Source organism: Canis aureus, chromosome 26 (genome assembly GCF_053574225.1).
Source record: "Canis aureus isolate CA01 chromosome 26, VMU_Caureus_v.1.0, whole genome shotgun sequence".
Lineage (NCBI taxonomy): Eukaryota > Metazoa > Chordata > Mammalia > Carnivora > Canidae > Canis > Canis aureus.
In genome coordinates, this window is record NC_135636.1 from 7,756,125 (window position 1) to 7,777,158 (window position 21,034).

Below are 21,034 nucleotides of genomic sequence, written 5' to 3' on the forward strand. Positions count from 1 at the left end.
TTGGGCTGTCAAAACCCGCGGCGGCGTGCTGAGTCCCAGTAACTCGTGTGACGATTAATGAGCGGCTTGATAATTTAATATCGCGTGTGATTAAATTATAAGGCGAGGGGGAGGGGAGCTCGGAGTCCCTCGCCCGGCGCGGCCGCCGCCGCGGAGCCTGCGGGTCTCCCGGAGCGTGAACCGCGCGGCTCCTGCGCTCAGGGCCCGGCGGGCGCGGCGGGCGGCGGGCGCGCGGCTTCCCAAGGTCAGCAGGCCTCGGCCGGGGGGCGGCGGGGTGAGGGGCCGGGGCAGGGGGGCTCGGAGAGCCGAGGGTGGGGGCACCGGCCCGGGGCAGCTCGGGGCTGAGCTGAAGAGCTGGGCGGGCGGCGGTCCTCGCGGCAGAGACGCGGAGGCGACGGGCGACTGGCCCGGGCGGGGAAGGCTCTGTCTTAAACCCCACGTCCTTGGGAAGAGGGGGTCCGGCCCCGGCCCCCGCGCGTGGACTTGGCGAGGCTTTCCCTGCAGGCGAGGGCGCGGCGGTCGCTTGAAGCCCAAAGCCCCTTCTCCTTCGCGGCCGCGGCCCCCAGCCCCGTCGCGTGCCGGCCGGGGTCGCGCCAGCCTAGGGTCTAGGCACGTCCGGAGGAGAGGCGGAGTAGAGAGCACCGAAGAGGCTGAAGCCCGGAGAAAGCGGACGGACGCCGACAGGCCCCGGGTTCCCAGCCCGACCGACTGGGGAGGAGGCCCGGGGTCCAACCGAAGCGCCCTGGAGGCTCTGCAGGGACTCCTCGCGGACACTCCCTTCTCCTAAAAGACCGACGGCAGGCTCGGGCGCGGCCACCGCCTCCTCGGGCAGCGCGAGCGCAGGTTTGGAGGCGAACGGGGCGCCCCGCGCGGGCCCGCAGCTCCTCCGCGAGGGGGGCGCCCAGTGTGCGCGGGGGGCGGCAGGGTTGGTGGGAGAAGCCCCTGGGGGGTCAGGGGGCGCGCGGTCCTCGACAGGGAGGGCAGGCCCTGGAGGGGCGAGGATGTCCCCAGAAGACCTAGGAAACAGCCCGGGCTGTTCAGACAACGAGCAGGAGGGTGAGAAATGAAAACGCTGGATCAGGGCTCCGGAGAGTGGTGGGGCGTCCAAGCCATGCCCCCGGCCGGCAGGAGAACCGGTGCTGGCTGGGTGTTCAGCCCGGCAATGATCCTGGAGGGGGTGCTGCAGGCTGAACCCCGGCTACCTGCCGCCCTTCTACTGGAGGGCCCGGGAGAGCTCCAGGGATGGCGCGCCTGGTGTCGGTGCTGTAGGCTCCAGGTGCGGTGGAGAACCTCCCTCCAAGAAACGGATAGAAGCTTCCTAGGCCGGGTTTCTCGGATATGCAGGAATCACCACCCTTCCTTGGCTTCTTTAAAATTTTGCAAGTAGCACCATCCAAGGGGGGAAATCATTAAGAACCAAATAGACTCGTAAACAAAGGTCGTAGTATGGGATATATATATATATATATATATATATATATATATATATATACTTAAATATATATACATTCTATATGTAATATCTATACTACATACACACACACACACACATACACACATACATCCAAAGAGACTATGAAACGAACCAGCCTGAGCAGAAACAAACCACAAATCTGTTCTAGGAGGTTTAGCATTAAATACCCCAAATTTGCGAAGGGTGTAGATAGGCTGTACCTACAAACTCAGGATATCCGGAACACACAAAATGCTCCTTAGGAAAAAAAGTTTGAAGGGTGCGGTGGAGTGGGGTGGAGGTAACACACCCAGAAACCGTCTCCGGGCCTTAGCCTGGCTGTGCCCTTGGAAGTGCCTTGAGCCCAGGGGTTTTGTTCTGGCCCAACTCCTCCCTGTCTAGGCCCGCAGGTTCTAAGGAGGAGACTACCCCCTCAAGGTGTCTGAATAATAAGTAAAAAGGTTTCCTGTACAAGGATGCTGCCCGCCACCGCCTCTGTATCTAGGAATAATTCTGCAGAGAGATGGCCTGGGACCTCACCAGCGTGCATGCTGGCATTGAACCTTGGGTACTGACAGGCCTCAAAGCCATATGGGAGAGTGTGTTGCACTGTCCTTGTTCTTAAAACATTCCTTAACTTTGCTCGTCTCTGTGCCTTTCTTAGACACAAACCGCTTCCCTTTATCTGGTTTCCACCAGAAACAGTGGCTGGGCCCACGGAAGACATTTTGAAAGCTCAAGGGCCAACTTTTTCCTCCAAAAAATGCCACCATCTGTGTCAATAACAGACACCTCTTGGACACAATACCTTTCCCAGGACTTAAATTTGGGTTCCAGAAATCGGACTGGGAAAGTCCTAGGCAGAAGTGTGTCTTTGGAAGGAGAGACTCCGCTTCACAATAGGAATATGTTGTGATGAGGGGGGCGCCAACCTAGGTTTTGTTTCCCAGACTCTTGTCAATCTGTAGCCTGCCTAAAGAACTCTAGGATACTGTGAAGGCAAGGGCCGGCTCCAATTTCTAACGATTCCCAAAGTTGCAAAAGGAGGAAGAGTTACTTTTCCTTCATCCACAAGATCACTCCTAACGATGTCGGACACCTGCAAAATGACGTCGAAATCGGCGGCGCACTGGGTGGCATTGTTCATCCGACCTGCCAGGACGCGAGCGGTGCTCCCTTTTTGCTGCCTCCCGAGGGCGAGTTCGCGCATTGATTTCACCCCTCGCTCTCAGCCCCGCTGCCGAACACCATTTAGGCCAGATCGGGTATAATGGAAAACACTATCAGCAGACAATTACCCTTTCAGAGGATTCACTTCTCCTCACAGACACTGTTATTTGAGAAATAGGATCATTTGATTTCATATTGCACTAAATAACACCCAGCCGGTTCAAATTGCCAGCTTCTTAAAAACCGCCCATTGGAATAAATTGCAGCGGCCTCTTTTGCTTTTCAGGGCGACATGATGGGCACCGGGCAGAACTTGTAAAAATAACTACAAAGCCAGCCCCGAGCTGTCGCTATTGGTGGGAGCAGCTCTGCCACCCCGCAGGCAAAGGCATTTAGCCACCCGGTTTCCTGCCACCGCCCCCTCCGCCCGCCAATTTAGAGATGGTTCAACCTCTTGGCTTTGGGATTAAAATGTACAGCCCTGGCTGCCCGGAGAAAGCACTTCGGGACACACCGCTAAATTATTGACGCGCAGAGGGAGGTGGCGGGTGCGCCGGGCACAGATTTCCGTGGGTGCAGCCGCGCTGCCCGCAGGGCTTCGGTGTTTGGAGATAGCCGAGGGTCTGAGGTTTGCTGTCGGGGCCCGGCGTCGCAGTGCCCTGCTCACCGGTGCGCGCTGCAGACCCGCGGGCCGCACGTCGCGCTCCCCCCTCCCACCCCGCCCCCGCCTGACCTCAGCACCCGTGCCCAGCCGGGAACTGTGGCTCAAGGGGTCTGGCCGGGGACAGGAAGACCAGGGAGCCTCACCGTGGCTTCAGCGAGGAGTCCAGAGGGAGAGAGGGAAGGCGAAGGAGAGAGGGAAAGTGACGAACTCGAATTCGCCGCACATCCGCCGCCAGAGACATCGCAGAAAGCAGCTTTTTTGAAATCGGCCACGAACTGTGGTTTTATAGACACTGTTCAACTGGGTGACAATTGTTCATCTCGATGGGGACGTTCCACACACACACCCCCTTTATGTAAAACAAAATGTGACTCCTTGGTGCTTGTTTTATTTATGCCAAGGGGCTGGGGGTGAATTTAAGACCGCCGGGGCCTTGACGGCAAATCTTTTCAAGTCTTCATTACATTTGTGACAATGGGCTTCGCGAAGGCCAAATTAGATTCCCCCTCAGGTACTTTGAAGGCTGCATCCCCGGGGACTCACCTGTGCATCCCGATTCCGAGCGTGAGCCGGAAGGACCCGTTAGTGGATCCGGAGCCCCGGGGGGCGTTTGGGCCTCTGGGGACTGGGTGGGAGCCTTTCCCTTCCCTGGCACTGGGAGGAGCCAGGGAGCAGGGGTTGTGAGTCTGTGTCTAGAGGGAAGGTTACAGGCGCGTCGAGCGAGAACTACTAAATTCCTCCTGTGGGGTTTGACGCAAGCTTTAGCTCCCGCGCAGTGTCGGCGGTTGAGGAGAAGGTGCCGGCGCCGCCGCAGACGGGGTGCATGGGGGTCTGAGGGTGCCCGCACCTTCCACCTGGCCTTGCCCTGCGGACCAGCCGCTCTACCCTGTAGTGTATCCTCCCTTCGCTCTTCTCCCCAGCAAATAAAAGCGCAGTCCCCGAGCCCCGTGTGCTTGCTCAAACCAAACCCTGGGCCGGGCTGTGCCTCGGGCCTCTGAAGCTGCCCTCCGGGCCTGGCACGAGGCCGCCAAGCGCTGCTTCGTAGCCTCCAGCTCGGCCCGGAGAGTCTGGATCCGGGGCAGGCCCGGGGCTCCCAGCCGAGACCAGGGAGAGCCCCGGCGCCTGCTCCATCCAGGTCCCTACCCCAGGCCCTGGCGCCGCGACCCCTCGCCTTCAGGGAGTTCTCTCCCAGCTTCCCACTGCCTCCCCGTGGTGGCGCAGCCAAGGAACCCTTTTCTTGTTACACGCCAAGCCCAAACGCCGCAGATTTCGAGGAGACGGAACAGGGCGATGGAATTCGGAGGAGCCGGAACACACGTCGTGACCAGCTCCAACCTTCTCTGCAGGCGAGAACGGGACCGCAGAGCTACGAGTGGAGCCGCCGCGCCGCGCACCGAGACTCCGACCCGGTGCTCCAGCCCTAGGGCGGGCGAGGCTGCGGCGGCGGCCGGCTGCGCCTTGGGGTCCCCGAAGGGGCCTCTCGGGGCCGCGCGGGTGGGTTTTTCCCTCCTCACGCCCCTCTCTGTCTCTCCGACTAGAGCAGCGCTCCACGGTCGGCCTCTAGCGCTGGGTGGGGAGCCTCGTGTCCGCCCCGTGCCAGCCCGGGAGCCCTAGGTGAGGGCCGCGAGAGCCAGTTGTCGCCGCTCCTGTAGGCTTCGGCCTCGGGCTCCGGCCGAGGCTAGAAAGTCAGTCCCTTTGCCCGCGATGCGCGCCCCCCTCTCCGATCTCGACTCCGCGGTGCAGGCCCCCGCGCCACCCTCCTTCGCCCGCTCCCCCTCCACGTCGCCGAGTTTACCAGCGCGTTTTGTTCCCCTGTCGGATTCCCGGCCGAGGGGCAGTTACCGTGCTCTCCTCCGGTGGACGCTAATCAAGTAATTTCCCCGTCCCAGCCCCATCAAATTGCTCTTTAGCTGTTGAACCGCGGAGTTTTGCTCGCCTTTTCACATGCTAATCACACCCATTCAGCGGCTCTCGGTGGGGCTGTTTGTCGCGGGATAAATCTCCTTGTTTGCAGGCTGCATGATTAATTGATATTGTTGTCTGGCTTTTGTGGGGGCCGCGAGGAGCTGAAAGGCGGCGCGTCGTGACTGCGCCGGGGGCCGCTGGCGACATCGTCGGGCTGCCGAGGTCCCGGCGAGGTCGAGCCGGGGCTGATGACATTATGCGCCCATTCTGGTTTTCCTTATTAAAAGGATGATGAAAGACTCAGAGACCCCAGTTTTACAACCCACCACCCGGGCGTAGAAACCGCACAGAGTTTAAGCCACCAGCGCAGACAAAGCCCGGGCGTTTGCTCAATTCTGAGAAAAGAGTGGGTGTCACTTCTCCACGCACGAGACAATCGCATTTTGGCCCACCCGGGATTTCCGTAGGAGTTGAACATGAGCGCTCAGCTCTGTGGTTTGTTTTTTCAATCAAAGAATTTTTTGTTTTTTTGGAGGATGGGGAGGGGTTGTAAAAGAGGTTAAAACCCTTAAAAGATAAATAAAGGGATGCCAGAGATTAGGAGACCTTACAGGTTGCGGGCGAGGAAAGCGCAAAGGCGCTGACCCGGGGTGGCCTAGCGCGCGGTGTTCAGACCGAGTCGCCGACGGCGAAGGAACCCGGCGCTACCGCTCGGCTCTCGGGATGACCGAGGCCCACGCCCGCCCGCAGGCCAACGCGCTATTTGCCATCACTGGTCCCTGCTCATTGCTATAGTTTTCCGCCGCCCGCAGGTGCACTATCACACCAACAAATTCCTCCGCCTTCCGCACCCCTTCACTCCCCTGCGTCCTGGGGTTTTATCCTCTATGGACATCCCTGAAAACTTGGAGATTCAATTAAATAATTCCAGTTACGCGGTGCTCCTACCGCCTGCTTATTGCAAATATTTCCTTTTTCGAGTTCTTAAAAAAAAAAAAAGCAAAGAGAAGAAAAGAAACCTGTCGCCTTAGCTTTCACTGCGCGCGGGGTAATTGATAGGCGCCATCGGAGGTCAAAATTTGCATAAGAATTAAGAACAGTAAATTAATTTAATATTCCATGCACATCTCCAATTATTCCTGGAGACCTTTGTCTCCGCGGCTGCCAGAGAGGGGATTCAGCTGCTCTTCAGCCAAACAACATCTGTGCGGTTAATAATTTGATAAACAGCTCATACAAATAGTTTCTGAATTATCTGGCAGCCCAATGACTATTCAGTTTGGAAACGTTTTGGCAGGGTTTCCCAGCGTCCTCCGAGGGCCTCAGACGTCCGCCGAGACAAATGTCTTCTTATCTCTTAAACATCAGCAGACGACAATATGTACAATGAGTCATTATCATTAAGTAATAACCCTACCCCTTTAAAAAAAAAAGAAAGAAAGAAAGAAAGAAAGAAAGAAAGAAAGAAAGAAAGAAAGAAAGAAAAGAAAAATGCCCGGGTCATCACGGTGTCTCCAGGTCGTGTATCAAAGACCCTGAGATTAATAGACCTGCTGGGGCAGGGGTTCTGAGTAAAGAACTGCTTGAAAGGAAGAAGACTTGGGTGTTGGGGAGGTTTTGAGGTAGGGGTCTGCTTTATTAAACATCGTGGATTGAAATTGATTGACTGCATTTAGGTTTGCAAATACCTACCGGAAGGGGAACATGGTAGGTGGGAGAGAGGGAGACTAACTTTTCACTCAATTACTTCTTGTACTTTCAATTTTTCCCTTTATGCAGGTATTATTTATTCCAAAAATAAATACATAAAAGGCAAATTGAATTACCAGAAAGCAGAGGTGAATTATTTAGGTTGCTAATAGTCCTTAACTGACTTGTCCCATTTCTCCTCCTGACCACACTTCCTCCATCCTACCTTGGCCCCCATCCTGATACCAACTTCCCACAAAGCACACGTAGGCCAGCCAAAATGTTGAGTTGGCCTCAGTTTGGAAGGAAGCACTTGTACAATGATGCCATACAGTTGTCATAACAGACATGAATTTAGACACTTTTCCTTTGCCATTTCTGTCTCTATGCTGAAGATTTCATGGCTGGGATTATGTTCCTCTATCTTTCTGCCACCCATGGCAGAACCCTATTCCTGACATTAAGTCTAGAGGAGAACCATTTGATCTTGAATGAGACTCAGACTGCTCTAATTTTTGCAACCTGTGCATTGCAGGTCTTTTGACTACAAGTCTGTGTTTACCCTGGAATTGTTCTGCACTGACTTCACTATAACAGGATGTTTGACTGGGATCCTTATCTCTGTCTATACATTCCTACGTGTTTGATGTACACACCTCACCCATTCAATATGTTTTCTACTTCCTACAATGCTGACAATCTAAGTACTTAAAGCCACTGAAAAGTACCCTGAAGTTCTGAGTAGTGTCCAAGCAGCAATATGATCGAGCTTGGTCTTAAACTGTAATGAGCCTGGGGTAGCACTGAGCTTTAAATACAGGCAAGCCCTTTAGACTATAGGTCTAAATATACAACTTTACAATGAATACAATTCTTGCCTGGTTCTATTGAAGAATTACTTTTCCAGAAAACAAGTCATGGTGTCACAAGAATACAACAATAGCATTTCAAACAAGCACATTCATTTCTTTCTCTTTTTTTCTTTTTTTAAAAACATTTTCTTCTTGCATTTCATTAGGTTTTTTCCCCTGGGCCTTGCAGTCTTTTAAAGCATACAAATCGTCTCTATTATTTGTGATTAGGGGTCTCTGTCTGCATCTTCTTATTAATTTCTGACTTTGATTCAGACTTCCAGTCAGCAGAGTGATTTGGAAACATTTCTTTTCTTAAATGGAACATTATCAATTCAATTGGGAGCCATTCCAATTTTAAACACCAACATATTCAGTTTCTTAATCTGCAGTACTGATGTTACTCATTTTTATGCACACAACCTATCCCCTTTGGCGGTAGTTCCTTTATGCTTGATATTTATCTTCTTTACATTTGTTTGACTATTTTTCAAGGCAGTGTATGGGCAGAAAATGGCTATTAAAGAGGAAGGCAGGAAACTCTGATTATGTTTTTGACGATGGAAGTAAAGCCACACAATATTGAAATTTTGAATTTTCTTTCTTTTTCTTTCTCTTTTTTTCTTTTAACTAATGAGCCCTCTCCAGAAAAGCCGTCTGGATACCATTAAAGTTGATGAGTTTCGAAGGATTATCCTGATAAATGCTCAGCTTTTTGGTGATTAGACACATATTTTCAGCACAGTTTCCTAAATTAGACTGAATTCTGCATTTGGAGGGAAGTTTGCTGAACATAACCGGAAATTGTTGGCAAAAAAAATTTGGAGTATCACTTTACTTTGTAGAGTTCAAATCAAAGATAACTGCTACTCATGTACACTTGCAGTAAAAATATTTTAACTATAGTAGTAGGTGATATTCAGTAACTTAAATGACACATACCATTGTTATTTTCATCCTAATTGTAAAAGAAATAAGCCTTCTCTCGTGAAAAATTGCAGAATGGACAAGAAGCACAATAATGATTTTTTTAAAAAAGATTTTATTTATTGGGGCACCTGGGTGGCTCTGCCTTCAGCTCAGGGTGTGATCCCGAAGTCCCGGGAGCAAATCCCATATCAGGCTCCCTGCATGGAGTCTGCTTCTCCCTCTGCCTCTGTCTCTGCCCTCTCTCTCTCTGTGTCTCTCATGAATAAATGAATACAATCTTAAAAAAAAAAAAAAAAAGGTATCCCTGGGTGGCGCAGCGGTTTAGCGCCTGCCTTTGGCCCAGGGCGCGATCCTGGAGACCCGGAATCGAATCCCACGTCGGGCTCCCGGTGCATGGATCCTGCTTCTCCCTCTGCCTATGTCTCTGCCTCTCTCTCTCTCTCTCTCTCTCTCTGTGTGACTATCATAAATAAATAAAAATTAAAAAAAAAAAGATTGTATTTATTTATTTGACACATAGAGCCAGAGAGCACAAGCAGGAGGAGCGGCAGAGGTAGAGGGAGAAGCAGGCTCCCTGTTGAGCAGGGAGCCCCAAGCAGGATCCCAGGATCCTGGGATCATGACTTGAGCTGAAGACAGGCCTTAACTGACTGAGCCACCCAGATGTCCCCACAATAATGATTTTAAAAAGTACTATCTTCCTCAAGGAAAAAAAAAACTTTTTTTTTTAAATGTGAGAGGAAAAAACAGTGCAGAGCCATTATAGAAATTCTCCCAATAAACAAATTCTTTCAATTCACTTGAGAGAATAAATGATTCTGATTGCTCACAAAACAAAACAAAAAAAGGCCATTTCCACACATATGGCCAGCTTAAACACAAATCCACTAAAAAACTGAGTTTTAAAAATATAGGTTAGCATGTAAAAGTTATGAACAGGATTCACTTAGATAAACCTGTCTCCTCCCATTTTCTTCTCTTTTAGTGTTTAAATAAGCTGTGCTGGGTGTTGTTACTGGGTTCAAAAGAAAAGACCTTCAGGGGCAGTCCGGGTGGCTCAGCGGTTTAGTGTTGCCTTCAGCCCAGGTCCTGATCCTGGAGACCCGGGATCGAGTCCCGTCCCACATCAGGCTCCTTGCATGGAGCCTGCTTCTCCCTCTGCCTGTGTCTCTGCCTCTCTCTCTCTCTCTCTCTCTCTCTTTGTGTGTGTGTGTGTGTGTCTCTCATGAATAAATAAATAAAATCTTAAAAAAAAAAAAAGAAAAGACCTTCAGCACTTATATGCCTGTGGATAATTGCAAGCCACAGAAACAAGTCCTGATTCCTCAAAGATGACTGTAAAATATCTCTGATCATGGATGTCAACCAGCCTCATGGTTCTTTCTTTCCATTCCTTCCAGGAATTAATGATTATAATCGACAGGTTGAGCTTTACCTTACTCGAGGGGCACCATTCATACATCATCAGATGTGGATGATTTTTAAGACACTGTTTTGGGGTATGGCAGTAAAGTGAAGTTGAGGAAGATGGCCATTATTATTATTATTTGCAAATACATACTAAGGGGCAACATGGGTTAAGTGTAAGTAAGTCTGGCTGGCTCTGCTTGAGAGGGTCGTAGACAGTGGAGACTGTGGACTTCCTGTGCCATTTTGCTCTGGCCAGAAAGTTCAATCCAGCAGCCTAGTGTAGACTGAACCGCAGAGGGGTTCCAAGGACTTATTCTGCTTTGTTGGCTCTGTGAGAGGAGATGGATCCTGCAGAATATCAGACTCATAAGCATGATATTTGAGACCTGCCATAGCCTGATTGGAATCAACGTAGGGGTAGAAGGAAATAAGTGGTGGGGAGAAGGCTTATTTGTCCACTAACCAGCTGTGCGCAGTTAGGCAACCACCTGATCTTCCTGTGTCAGGGACTCCTGTCTGCCACTTCTCACCACCCATTTATAATTTTCTTCTTGCTAGGCACCCACCTGCCCAGCTGGACTACATTTCCCAGCCTCCCTTGCAGTTGACTAAGTTCTTAACAGTGGAATGCAAGCAGAAGTGATGGAGGTAATTGTCTCATACCTGCACCTTCCTGTTCCTTCTAGCTGGCTGAGAATGATGCTAATGGCAGCCACATGTGGACTATGACAAAGCTCCCCCAATGACCTGGGTTCACAAGATGACTCCCTGGAGCAGAGTCTACTTTCACCCTGGACTGTTAACATGGAGAGAAATAAAGGTCTATTCCGTTTGAAAAACCACATATTTTGGTTCATTTTGTTACAGCATCTACCCAAAGTAATCCACATCCTGGCTTCATTTTTCTTAACTGTAAAACTGTATCTTAGTTTGGGCTTCCCCCCAAGCAAGCAGTTTATTGAGAAGTGATCTGAGGAAATGCCAGTTGAGGAGTGGGGTTGACAGACAGGAAAGGGAAGACAGCCATTAAAGTGCACTTAAAAGCAAATTACCGTGGTGGGCAACTGGGATTTAATTCTATTGAGGTAACTCTGGGAAACAACGTAGAATGTGTCTTAGAGTAAGTCCCCCTGAGCTGGAGTATTTATACACCAACTCCCATCAATCGCTAGTTGAGGGTTACTTTTCACAGGCATTATTTCCTCAGCACTTTTGGCCTGTTGCAGAGGCAGAATGGGCTTCCGAGACCCAAAAAAAGCACCCAGGCAATGCAACACAGGGGCTGGTGGTTGTATATTGAGCTGGTAGACACTGGAGTTGAAAGGCAAGGATTTACTGGTAGGACACTGACCGCATCTGCTACAGAAGGCATCGGCGAATGGTCTTGAAGCTCCTCTTTCTACATTAAAGTTATCTGGACTCAGTTTATCAATCTGTTTTTCTAGTTGCTAATCTGAAATGCCTGCTCTAGCCAGATTGGTTTACTTGATTTAGGGCACCCCAAATACCATAAGCAACATTTTCCTTTTACTTGTGTCATCCCTTCATGGGAAAGCATCTCATCACTGGTGTACTCCCCTTTATCTTTACTGCTTAACCGATTACCCTGGAACTTGGCGGCTTAAAACTACAACTTATTATTTTTCACAATTCCATGAATCAGGAATTCAGGCAGGACTTGCTAGGCACTTCTCCACGGAGTGTCAGCTGGGCCTATTCCCGTGGAGCTACCACAATGGCCTCTTACCTTCAAGGGCTTCTCTTTGTGTGGCTGCTAATCATTCAGTGGCCCAGCCAGAACCTCCTTGTAGGATGGCAGCTGGGCTTCATGAGGGAAGAAGTGGAAGTTGCTGGTCTTTTGAAGGCCTGTGCAGCCAGAAGTCTCAAAATGTCATTCTATTGGTTGGAGCAGATCACAAGGTCTGTCCAAGTCAATAGGAGCATTGCATTCCTCCTCTTGGTGGGAGGAGCTGCACCTGTGCAAAAAGAATAGGAGGGACTGTCGGTGGCTTAATGAGGGTGCTGTCCATTGTGCCTGCCCACCCCTTGTGCACTTAGTCAAATCCCTTATCCAGAAAGCCTTTGCTGTCACACTAGTCCACTGCTCTCTTCTGGCCCCATCTGAACTCCATGGACATATCTTACTACACACTTCTTATTTTGTCCTTAGTCATTTGTTATCTTGTAACACTTTGTTGCTACCTACTGTTGGCTCTTTGAGGGCAGAAAATGCATGTTAGATTTCCAAGAATACTTTGTATGGTGTGTATCTGTACAAAAACCAAGTAAGGGGCATAGAAGTAAGGGCTGGGTAGAAGGAATGACTAGCATGCATATGCCCCTGGGTTAAGATCTAGATCAGTAGAACTTATTTCTAGTAGATTTATCTAGAGTCCTCAACTATATGCTCTGAAAATCAAATAATTTTGAAATCCTCTGCACCTAAGTGAGGCTTAGGAGACACACACAACCACATGTGGCAATGGCCATGTTTGTGGATCACCTGGAAGGCTTTCCCTTCCCAAACACTACTCCTCCACCATGATGATTTCCTTGTGTCAAACTTTGCCTTTTTAGAATGCAGGTGGAGGTAGAGTGGGAAGAGAAGGGTAGGTATTTGAATCCTTGATGTCTTAGTGATAAATTAACTGATAAGAGAAGTGTTTCTCTCTCAACAGAAGAAACTGGGGCAGCTGGAATGTGCTGGAAAATTAGAACCCACTGATGCTGAATGAAAGAATTGAGGAGAGGAGAGGTCGTGATGGACAAGTGGTCTCCTTTATTTTCAGCCAGGCCAGTTGTCCAGGAGACATTCAAAATAATGCATTGCCCGAGACATTAGAAGGTGGCTAGCATTCTCATGGACAACAGGAAAAAACAGAAACATGAGAGAAGGAAGATTCCAGAACTCTTGCACATGTTTTTGTGGGTTTGCAGTCAGTGAATGGACACTCTCCGGTCTCTGAGATTCAGTCTCCTACACTATAACTGGGCCCTTTGTCACTAGTTCTTCAAAGGCAGAATAAGCCTGCGGAAAACCTGGCCTATAATGTTCACGGGAAGTGAATTAAGAGTTGTTGTTTTCTTTTAACAGAATTACTAAGGGAAGATCAACAGACAACTGGGATGACTATGAGTGCAGAAGACTGACAAGACTTCCTCTGTTGCTCCTAGTGACCAGTGGGGGTATTTCTATAGCTCCCAGAACATGTTCTCCCTGCAACCCCCACCTGCTTTTTTATTAAATGCCCTGAATTGCCCTTTTGGATCAAAACTTTATCATGTCAGTCAAAGTAGGCTTGCTGCAGCCCACCTCATGGCTAAAGATATCAGATGTGTAAAAGATGATAGGTGAGACACATTTTCATGAATAGTAGCTCTTTGTGCATTGATGTTCTGCTAGCGTGCAGAAAATGCATTTTACTGGGTTCCTGGAAATGTGTAATGGATGTCGGCACATAGAGCATGGATTCTGCCATGGGTCACACTTGGGTTTAAATTCTCCCTCTGGAAAAATCAGAGAGGGTGACGAAACATGAGAGAGTCCTAACTCTGGGAAATGAACAAGGGGTAGTGCAAAGGGAGGTGGGCGGGGAGTGGGGGTGACTGGGTGACAGGCTCTGAGGGGGGCACTTGACGGGATGAGCACTGGGTGTTATACTATATGTTGGCAAATCGAACTCCAATAAAAAATATACCAAAACTTACAAATAAATTCTCCCTCTGTCATTAGCCTTGTGACCTTGAGCACATTTGAAAACTCTGTTAGACGTGTGAAAAGTTGTCCTCATCTTGAAGGTGAGAATAGCAATACCCATGGGGTTGTTATATTCAATAAGTAAATATGTGTGAAATTTTTAGAAAGTTCCCCGAAATAAAGGTATATTTAATAAACAACATTTAAAGCAAGGTTCTTTTTTTTCTCTGGAAGCTTGTACCTTCCATTCCCCTTCTCCCATTCTACCCATTCTGTCTCCCACCCCTGCTCCCTTTTACTAGTTTGTTCTTTGTATTTATGGATATATTTCTGCTTTTTTGTTTGTTTGTTTGTTTATTAGATTTCATAAATAACTACAATCACAGGGTATTTGTCTGTTTCTGACTTATTTCACTTAGCATAATACCCTCTAGGCCCATCCATTTTGTCACAAATGACAAGATTTCTCTCTTATGACTAGGTCATATTCAATTACATGTATATAAAATTATATATGTCACATGTTCTTTATCCATTCTTGTATGGATGGACACTTGAATTGCTTCTATATCTTGGCTATTGTAAATAATGCTGCAATAAACATAGAAAGACATATAACTGGGATCCCTGGGTGGCGCAGCGGTTTGGCGCCTGCCTTTGGCCCAGGGCGCGATCCTGGAGACCCGGGATCGAATCCCACGTCAGGCTCCCGGTGCATGGAGCCTGCTTTTCCCTCTGCCTGTGTCTCTGCCTCTCTCTCTCTCTCTCTCTCTCTCTGTGACTATCATAAATAAATTAAAAAAAAAAAAAAAAGAAATATAACTTTTTGAATTGGTATTTTCATTTTCTCTGGGTAAAAGCCCAGCGGTGGAATCAATGGATCACATGGTATTTCTATTTTTAATTTTTTGAGGAACCTCCATTCCCCACAGTGGCTGCACCAATTTACACTCTCACCAAGAGTCCATGAGGGTTCCCTTTTCTTTTTTTTTTTTTAATTTTTAAAAAAATTTTCTTTATTCATTCACGAGAGACAGAGAGAGAGAGAGAGAGAGAGGCAGAGACACAGGCAGAGGGAGAAGCAGGCTCCACGCAGGGAGCCTGATGTGGGACTCGATACCGGGACTCCAGGACCACGCCCTGGGCCGAAGCCAGGCTCCAAACCGCTGAGCCACCCAGGGATCCCCAGGGTTCCCTTTTCTCCACATCATCTCCAACACTTGCTATTTCAAGGTTCTCTTTTTGTTAGTTACAAAAAGATCACTTTACCACATCGCTGTGCTTGCACAGTCTGTGTATGGATTTTCCATTAACTATCAGAAATTTACAAAGACATGATTCCTTAAGATGGAGAAGAAATCCAGAGGATCCAGGATTACAGGCCATCCTGTTACTCGAAGAGAATCTTTGGTCCCAATTTGGAAGAGTCATAAAGAAAATGAGGTGTTAAAGCGGTAACAGTGAGGAATTCTTTTTGATGATTGAAATAATAGATGAGCTGGTTATAAAAATTGGCAGAAACCCTGGATGGAGCTCTTCCTTCTGCTCAGAACCTTCAACCCGAGATTGTCCATTGACAGGGAACTCTCGCTACTTCATTGTTACAACCTTTTATAAGTGTGTAAAGAAACCTTTCCCTTTTGCGGGCAGTCCCAGGGGCGCAGCGGTTTAGCGCCGCCTGCAGCCCAGGGCGTGATCCTGGAGACCCGGGATCGAGTCCCATGTCGGGCTCTCTGCATGGAGCCTGCTTCTCCCTCTGCCTGTGTCTCTGCCTCTCTCTCTGTGTGTGTCTCTATGAATGAATAAATAAAATCTTAAAAAAAAAAAAAGAGAAACCCTTCCCTTTTGGATGGCCTCTAGTTATTGAGAGTCATCCATTTTGGCATTCGCTGAATCCCAACCATATTGAGAATTGCTACTCAGATGGGAAATTTGGTGAACAGTCCTGCTTGTTCCATCTTTATCCCTTGACCAAACTTCTGCATATGCAATCATGTCTCAAAAAAAAAAAAAAAAAAAAGGCAAGCAAGAATAATCCTTCCCATCATCTTCTCCTCTCCCAAAGGCTATTTGTTGGATGATGACACTACAGAATTTGCAGTGTCCTTCAACACTTGGTGGGGCAACACATCTCTCATTGACTCTTTAATTGGGCTGAAGCACCCTGATGAGGGGCCTTTATGAGTCATAAAAGCCTTTTCAGTAAGTTATTTGTCAGGAAGCTAGGGCCCAGGGATTTCAGAAAGAATAAAAAGAACTCTAACTTTCTAAGACTCTGCTCCAAAAATCAAAAAGAGAAAAAATATGCCTGGAGAAAATTAATTTAAAGAGAAATAACAGACAAATCTGGGAAACTGCTGGAAATGAATGTACTTACAGATGTCACCTTTCTGAAGGCAGTTAGATTTTTGAGTTTCATTTCACTCATTATAATTTGTGCCCGTTGCCAAGGATGTATTCTTCCAGGGAAAGTAAAGGCAAATTTCTTGGCATTTGCTTTACATCCTCCCCCCACCCCCTCGCCCCCTCCCCCTCACGCTCCTGGAAAACTCATTAAAGAACCATTTCTGATGGCAATTGGAGATGTAAATGAAATGGCCTCCTTTTAGTACTTAGTTGAGATAGCCCAAATGTTTGGCAGTCATTAAAACTTCCTAAGCAGCGTTCATAATAACAAACCAAAGTTGTCAATCCATAACATCATTAAAACTCTGTCAGTAGTCACCATTGGAGGGGAGATGGAAATCAAGTTGCATTGGAATGCACTCAGTTCTAAACCATGGCTTCAGCTCCACTTTTTGGGGGAGGAGGATAGGTTCCACAGTCTCTTTACTGAGTTTTTAATCGAGTTGCTCTTCCACTCTTTCTTTTATGGAGCCATAGAAGTGTCTGTAATGAAAGATTAAAATGGTCCTGTGCAGTGGTTTGCAGTGGCTATGCCCAAATAAAATATGACAGCTCTCTCGTAGGGCCTAAATGTAAGCAGAGGGAGCTCAGTAACAAGCCGCATTATGCTCTCTGCCATGCATACTGATTGCAAATCGTGTGGGTTCTTGATGCCATAAAAAAAAAGAAAAGAAAAGAAAAGGTGTGTGTGTGTGTGTGAAAGAGACAGATTTTTTTTTCTCCCAACTGATTATGAATCTTATGCACAGCAAGCAAGGGAGAAACCACGTTCAAATTTCCTATAGCAGAGGACACACACACACACACACACACACGCGCACACACACACACACACACACTTATATACTGACAGGCTAATGGCTACTTTCCCAAAGAGTGGTTAGAAAGAAGTAGTAAATGGGACTGTGTTGATGCCGAGAGAAGACCCGGGCAAAGATCAAGATACCCAGCAACATATCGGATAACATATAATTGGCGGGTCACAGCCAAATGAGTGTAGTCATGCATCGCCGGGCAGGCCTTTGCCGGTGATAAAGACACTTGTAAACAATTCAGTCCCAGAACATGGCAATAATATGTTGATCCGGCGTGTAATGAGGTGTCCCTGGAATCAATAAGCAGTCCTGGAGAGCAGGGAGCAAGGGCAGTGGCTGTCTTTTTGATGACCTTTCCTCACCACCGAGGACCCCATCTCCCCTGAAGAGGACTTTTCTCATTTTGCAGCCCGCTCAGAGTGTCAGAACTTCCATTCGCAGCCGGCAAATGAACAGCCAGGCCCTGCATGCTAATGAAGTCCGGGCTATTTTGCACCTTTTCATCCGCACATTATGCTCTTGACTCTGGAGAAGGTGGGAATTAGGCCGGACCCCGGTGTCAGACTGCCTGATGGCTTGGCTCCGGAAAACTGGTAATTGAAGCTGATGACTGATGCAAGGGAGGCCTGAATTTGGAAATAAACAGTTTCAAGCACTGCATGTCATTTCTAGAGAGACTGCTGCGAGAATGGAAATGAGCTCTGTTTCTTGAATCTAATGCAGTTTCTCAGCAGGAAAAACACCGTCTTTTAGACAACAATGCCAGTCATTAAGATTTAAATGTTCTGGCGATAATAGAAGAACTGGCCTCCGGTTCACAAACAGCACTTATGTAAATGTCTTTCAACACCCAGATCTACATTTAATCCACGCCCAAGAAGAGAACTGTGTCGGAAAACGGAAGCAAATGCAATTCTTAGTCTATAAATATCATTCATAAGGAGAGAGAGGAAAACAGTAAAATTGTTTGCCAACATGTCACATAGCCCGGGCTGTCAAGGCCGGTGGGAACGGCAACTCCCCATCTGAACAATGAGAAGACACCGGGAAGTGTACAATAAAATACCCGGAAGCCACACTTTTACTGGTTCTTTGTGCACTGCTGCATTGCCTTGCAGACACCCTGTCCTCGCCTCTTACGGAGAAGTGGCTTGAATATTCCCCAGCTTAGATGCAGAATCAGTATTTGGAGAGTGGATCTCTCCTTTCAGTTGCACTAGAAGCCCAAATCTGGACCCATTGGCTTGTAATCTTTTAAAAGAAGTTCCTTCATCGGGTATTTATTTCATTTCCTCATCACATTCCTGGGCTGCCACAAAACCCTAGACCAAACGTGACCGACTCTTTCATCCCCTCTCCCCAATCTGCCGAGATTAATTGGACGTTGTGTTGCTTATGCAATAAGAAGAGCTCGTAACCCACACACAGCCTTTTGCGTTTTAAGAGGCTTTAAAAATCATTTTTTACTAGCATCCCTCCACCCTAGTTCTTCCTGTGCAGGTGAGACACCTTCAGGGAGAAAATGATGAGCCCAGAGAAGAGAAGGAGGCCGCGGGTATTTATCCTGGCCCTGGCAGGCCGGAGTGATTCATGAATAACCATTGGTGTGCTCTTTCCTCAATTCTCTTTCCTACCAGAAGTGAGATTTTGATACTTCAGGCCTTTTTCAATTTAATGGTGACATACAGGATTCTCACAGGCAGGCTCTGGTTTGTTAGCAGCATCAGGGATATCACTACAACTGGAGAGAAATCGAAGACGGCTGGGGTATTATTGTCACTTCAGTTTAAAGGTAGCAAACCTATCTCACAAAGGATCAACACTGAATTATTTCAACATTTCAAAAATATAGATAAGCAATGCATTTCTAATAGCGTACTTGGGGATACTAGATAGATGGATGAATATTCAGCAATTCTTTTGCATGAAATATATGAAACTCAATGAGAAAAAGGATAAATCTTAAAAACACACACATCCGGGCACACCTACCCCTCACTGTGAGAACATCCCCGGGTCTCATGGGGTCTCCTTACAATATAATGGCTAAAAAAGAGGGAGAAAATTGGGGTCACTAAAATGGGATAATGATAACCGCAAGGCTTTCTGTGTATGGTGTATACGTACACTGGGAATTCAATATTTATACAGTGATTCTTTCTGTGGCCAGGGCGGCGGTGATTTTTTTTGAAAAGCTTTTATGTGTATTTCCTAGCTGGACTTTCATCACCAGCCTGTGGCACGCAGGCTTATTTTATTAACAAGAAAAGGGAGCTAAGAGGAATGAGATGGTTTTTCTAAGATCACACAGCACATATGATAGGAAAGCCAGGATTGGAACTTTTGCTTTAAACATTTGCCATGCAGTTAATTTCTATAAGTTTGAGTTCCCCTGTGTAGACACCATCCGTAAAGGAAGTTACATAGTATTGGACCTTTACTACTTTTATTTTTTCACAAGCACTACCTCTTCTGTTGCTGTTATGAGGTTGAAATTGTTCTGATGCAGAGGCAGGATGTGCAACTCCTACTGTCCTGAGGAAGAAGAGCCAAGAGCAAAGATTTTTTCTAGTCTTTAATGGCCGCTGGAGGTGACCACTATAGTAAAAGCATCCTTTTATGTGGAGACTGTTGCCTGGATAGAAAAGCAGTGATTCAGCATAGATTAAGGGTCCTGATCATGGGGTTGGCTTTGGCTCAAACCTGTCTCCATGGCTGTCTCAGTAATAACAGAAAGCAGAGGGGATCATTTCCTATTCATGCAATAGAAATTCCAGAAGTAGGTAGTCTAGGGTGTCTAGGGTGGAAGAGAACAGGCCCCATAACACTATCAAGGTCCCACATTCCTACTGTCTCCCTGTTCCACCATTTTTGGAACTTTAGTTCCATCTCAAGTTTGCCCCGGGGGTATGTCATGGCTGGATAGCTTGATTAATCTCATCTCAAGGAGGAATAAGGGAGGAGAGCAGGATAAGGCATCAGATGGTCACTGTCCTTTCAAACAGCTTCACAGGGAGCACTTCTCACCCTCAACTGCATCTATAGCTCATCCTTAAGAGCTAGCATATAGCTATTTCTACCTACCAAGAAGGCTGGAAAGGGGTGATTCAATTCTGACAAGTTGCTGCTCCCTCTACTCCCTGGGTTCTCTTACTGAGGAAGAAGACAACAGATACTGTGTAATTAATTAGAAGAGTTTGCTGCCGCTGACAATTACTAGATGAGTGAATACAGGCTAGTCTCTGTTGACTCACTTGCCACATGGGGAAAAATAGTGGCTCCTTCCTCACTACCACACCAGGGAGGGGTTGTGAGAATAAAGTGAAATATTTTGCATGACATACCATTGCAGTCCCGGGCACATAAATATTAAGATGTGGTGATCTAAGAAATGAGGTATGCAAATATGCTCAGCTTTCCTAGAGGTCTTGGAAATGCAAATTAAAACCTCAACAGGACATCACTTTTCTCTCCTTTACAATTGACAAAAATGAAAATGAACAATAATGTACACTGTTAGCAAGTTCATGAGGAAATGGGCACTCACAAACTACTAGCAAGATAACAGGAACAATGATTTTTGAGGGCAATTTGGCAGCAGCCCCCCCGGAATCCACCCTAAGGAAATATTTGCACAAATGTGTAAGGAGACCTGTGCAACAAGGATGGTCACTGAAGTACAGTTTGTAATAGTAAAAAAAAAAAGCAAAAACCAGGGACGCCTGGGTGGCTCAGCGGTTGTGTGGCTGGCTTCTGCTCAGGTGGTGATCCTGGGATCCGGGATCGAGTCCAGCATCCGGCTCCTGCAAAGAGCTTGCTTCTTCCTCTGCCTGTGTCTCTGCCTCTCTCTCTCTGTGTGTCTCTCATGAATAAATAAACAAATCTTTAAGAAAAATGCAAAAACCAAAGAAATAGCAAAAACTGAACATATCCAAACAAGGAACGTTTAATTAAACTGTAGTACATTCATACTGTAGCTCACTATGCAGAAAATTAGAAGAGAAAGATCTGTGTGTATGTAATGACAAGGAAGGGGAAAAGATA

At 47.4% G+C, this 21,034-nt stretch overlaps 1 long non-coding RNA gene across 1 annotated transcript; it reads left to right on the forward strand.

Moving 5' to 3' along the window:
* Positions 1 to 326: 326 nt before the first annotated feature.
* LOC144297847 (uncharacterized) lies at positions 327 to 13,967 on the forward strand. The gene is made up of 3 exons (XR_013364709.1): positions 327 to 843; positions 10,631 to 10,720; positions 13,167 to 13,967. It is a non-coding gene; the product is annotated as an uncharacterized LOC144297847 (long non-coding RNA).
* The last annotated feature ends 7,067 nt before the right edge of the window (positions 13,968 to 21,034 follow it).